The 4,233-nt window shown below is 36.1% G+C and overlaps 1 pseudogene; it reads left to right on the top strand.

The window, feature by feature from the left end:
- The first annotated feature begins 745 nt into the window (after window positions 1-745).
- LOC132026000 (large ribosomal subunit protein uL13m-like) lies at window positions 746-2,890 on the top strand (annotated as a pseudogene).
- Window positions 2,891-4,233: the final 1,343 nt, after the last annotated feature.

Below are 4,233 nucleotides of genomic sequence, written 5' to 3'. Positions count from 1 at the left end.
ATAATGCATATAAGATACAAAATATGTATCGACCATTTCTGTTATCAGTAAGCTAGGTCGACCGTGGACTACTAGCAATGGCTACTGGGGAGTCAGAAGTTATACATGGATTTTTGACCGTGTGGTATCAGGGGAGCGGATATCTCTTACTTCTGTTTTGCTCAAGGGTCAACTGTAAATACAAATCCATTGTTTCCTGGCACAGCCTATGCTGTGATGAACACCATAGAAAGAACGTTGAGACACTTTCATTTATCTGTAGTGAACAAAATACAAACTCTTATGTACCAAATTAGTTGTAAGTGAAACTAAACATAACTTACCAATTAGTGATACAATTATAATGTAAGATTTCATTTGACCAACTGACTAGGCCTAAGCAATTATTGTCTAGGATTGTTAAAAATAATGACATACATCCACTCATATGAAGTTTGAAAGAAACCAGACTTCACTGGTACCATGTTCTCACTAGAACACCAGAATGGATGTTTGTAACAACTCTACTGTTGTCAAAAGTTCCCAGTTGACTTTGTATAATTCATTAGTTGAGGAAATACATTATTAAAGGAAAATAAATAAAATTTCTAGACCACTAAATGGACATTTTCTGTTCATTTACTCTCTTGATTATAATAGTTATATAAAATCAACTGACGTGATTGGTCACATCAATGTGACCAGTTGATTTGGTCACAAATCAATCTATTGTAAACATTAAAATAGTGCAAATAAAATTGTGTGAATGGTTAAAGCAGTCTGTTCAAATGATGATCCTTGTGGTGAAGAGACCAACGACAGTGAGAACATTTATGAGACACTAATTTCTCCATTTCTAAATGAAGCTGGTCAGGGCTACTCCAAGGATCTATCTATGGGTTGTTCTTTGTACGAAAAGACAAAGCCAATGGGGCGAATGGGGACTGAGAGCCAGCCTGAGCCAACTGCCGGAGTCATGTACCTATAGGACTGCAAAAGCCCAGTGGAGGCGCCTTGGACTAACTCACACAATGGGGCCCTTTATGCCCTCGTAGTCCCGAGCCTGTCACTTTCATCAACTCAACGATGCTAAAGTTTCCACATAGTCTTAAATCCTTTCTAATAAATATCTAAATAGAACATGACTCATGAACCAATTAAACCTTTCAAACATGATTTGAACTTAAAATAATTGTGGAACTTAAACAATTGCAAATAGTTTTAAAATTGTGTGTGAATTTTTTCCACAAAAGATACTATATTCTAAATATTTTTAAAACTTCAAAGGGCCACCATTTAATTCAGTACACTAACAGAAGAAAAAGGCAGTTTGTAACCTCTACCCTACATTTTTTTTAACATTTTGCCACAAACTGATCTTCTCAACAATTGAAGCAAGTAACGTGATGGAGTATCAAATCACTGAACCCCACCTTCCTTCCATGTTCTCTCCAAGAAGCTAACCATGAGTGAAACTATTAGGACCACGGGAATAAACCACACACCCAGTTGAATATTAAGACAATAGAGAAGTAAGTCCTTGTGGAAAAAAACCAGATAGAGATATTTCTTTTTAGTCATTCCTTATTTCAAAATTCTTTTTTAAAAGTTTCAAACAAGTTAATAGTCTAAAAATGTTTGCAACTGCTTCTTGGATAGCGAGGTATTTTGTGAAGTGGGGGAAAGGTGAAGGTCGCCGTTGAAACTGCTCCCTTCCACTTGTTCAAGGGGTATGTATTTTCTTTTTTTTTTTCTTTCTTTCTTTTTTTTTAATTAAAAAATTGGGGGGAAGGGAGGGAGGGAGAGAAGAGGCATGTATTTTCTGAGCATTTTTTATATGCTTTGATCAAGTAAAGATTAAGAGCATGTAAGGATTAAGACTAAGCATGTAAAGATTAAGTGAGCTTAACCTTTTAGCAACATCCTTATTCTGTTGGAAACTAAAATTCTTTTTATATATCAAAAATCACACAAGACTAGCTGAATAACATTTTGTTTCTTTTTATTCATCTGCCCCACTGAGTTTTGCTGACAAGTTGAGTCTTCGAATTATTTTTCCTCAGAGGATGTCTTTTCGTAAGTGTTGCCTATTATCCTTTTAGTTCTTCAATTTGCTCTTATGCTTTCTAGTCAAAACACATTCATTTCACTAGCATTATCATTAACTCTTCAAGGAGCTTTAAATATTCTTGTATACTTCAGCCAGGGAGATGTGGTCATTGTGGGTACATGTGTATGTATTTTAGTTTGTAAAGACCAGTGCCAGGAATAACGTGCAAATTGTGGACTACATGTCTGAGGGCTGAGAACTAAGTCAATCACATTATATTGATTAAGCATGAAACAAATCAAAAATAAAACAAATCCTGCTAGTGGGGAAATATTTTGAGTTTCTCTAAGGCACTCCAGCAATGGGCCACTTTTGCTCAGGCTTGATATCTCTTAGGTGGGAAAATGCAGCCCCCTGGCAAACTGGCTGTTAGGGCATCAGATAAACTTCAAGGATTGGATTAAACCTTTCTACCATCAACTGAGTGACTATGCGGATTGTGTGGTCATAATGGGCACAAGGCACATTGCATTTCCTGGAAATAAATGGGAACAGAAAGTATAGTCTACACATACTGGCTATCCAGGTGTATTTAAATGAGTAACAGCTGCTGAACTTCATGAGAAGGATCTAGTAGCGAATGCGAAACTAGCTATTTATGGCATGCTGCTAAAAAACCTTCACAGAACTACGATGCAGAGATTGCATCTTTTCCCAGATGAGGACATACGAGGAGATATTCGTAAGTATTTAGTGGAAGAGCTTCCTCACCCAAGAAAATGACCCACATGTCTAGATAAGTACACACAGGAAGAAATAGAGGCTTTCCCAAGAGTATGGTCTCAACCTGAAGATTATTGACTCTAGGAGAATGAAAATTGCAGGAAAGAGCCATGTGGTGGCTAAAGCTTCTTCCTAATGAGTCTCTCCTAAGCTATGGGCAGAGAAGACAACTGCTGCATTTTACAAGGAACTTGTCATGGACACTGAAAGCTTGTGGAGAAAGGTCAGGAGGTGATAGTCCTTCAATAGGAAATTGCAATAAAATACATTATTTTATAGGATTATTTTATTATGTAGTCTAATTTGAATGTTGTAAGTGATGATAAGAACAAAATTGCTAGCTTGTTTAGAAAAAACCAGTCGTCTGAGATAAAAGGCTTGCATTCATATACTTTTAGCCAAAAAAGTCTAATTCCTTCTTAATAAAAGCCACAATTCTAATAAATTTAAGTACATATTCATAAGAGGATCTTCCTTAAATAGTAATGATGCAATTGATACTTGCTTGATGTTTACTATAACAATTAGCTTAATACGCTGTGCTTTATTTAATTCATTGATAACGTCAGGTCCTTCTGAGATAGGTAAAACTATTTGCTCATAACTTGAAAAGTGTTTATAGTTAAATTAGAGGTTTCAAATGTCTTCTTATTTTTTTAGCTCTAATGTTAAATAACACCTTCCCAAAATTCTTTTTAGGTTTCTATGACTGCTGTAAATCTTAGATAGATGATGGATAGAAAGATAGATGGATAGAAGGTAGATAGAGTTCTCCAGAAAAAAAACAATAGGCTGTGTATAAATAAACAGAGAAAGAGACCGTGATTTATCTTAAGGCTCACGTGATTGTAGACACTGGCACGTCCAAAGTCACATCAACACATGGAGATTCTGGGAAGATTAATATTAAAGCTCGAATCCAAAGATAGTCTACTGACAGAATTTCCTCTTCCTTAGACAACATCAGCCTTTTTTTCTTACAGTCTTCAGTTGTTTGGGTGAAGCCCGCCATTATGGAAGGTAATCTGCTTTACTCACAGTCTACTGATTTAAATATTTATCTTGTCTAAATGATACCTTCACAGGAACATCTACAGTATTTGATCAAATATCTGAGTACCATGACCTAGTTAAGTTGATACAGAAAATTATCAAAGATCTATAGATGATTGCTAAAGCACGAGAGAGAGAGAGAGAGACGTCATCACAGATAGATAATGCTGATGATGATTTCCCTGCTTAGCTCTAGGGATTGCTTTTTTTACCAAAGGTGTTTTCTGTGCCTCCGTCACCTCTCATTCTCCTCTGCTTTGATTTCCCATTTCTAACCTTCTGAGGGATGGATTAAAAAGAGAAGGGTAGTTCTGAGTGTAAAATGGAAGGATAATGCCTGTAAGTGACAGCTGGAGTATTCATCTATA

This window comes from Mustela nigripes, chromosome 10 (assembly GCF_022355385.1).
Source record: "Mustela nigripes isolate SB6536 chromosome 10, MUSNIG.SB6536, whole genome shotgun sequence".
Classification (NCBI taxonomy): Eukaryota; Metazoa; Chordata; class Mammalia; order Carnivora; family Mustelidae; genus Mustela; species Mustela nigripes.
Note: the sequence above shows the minus strand (reverse complement) of the source record. Positions and strands in the feature narration are given on the sequence as shown.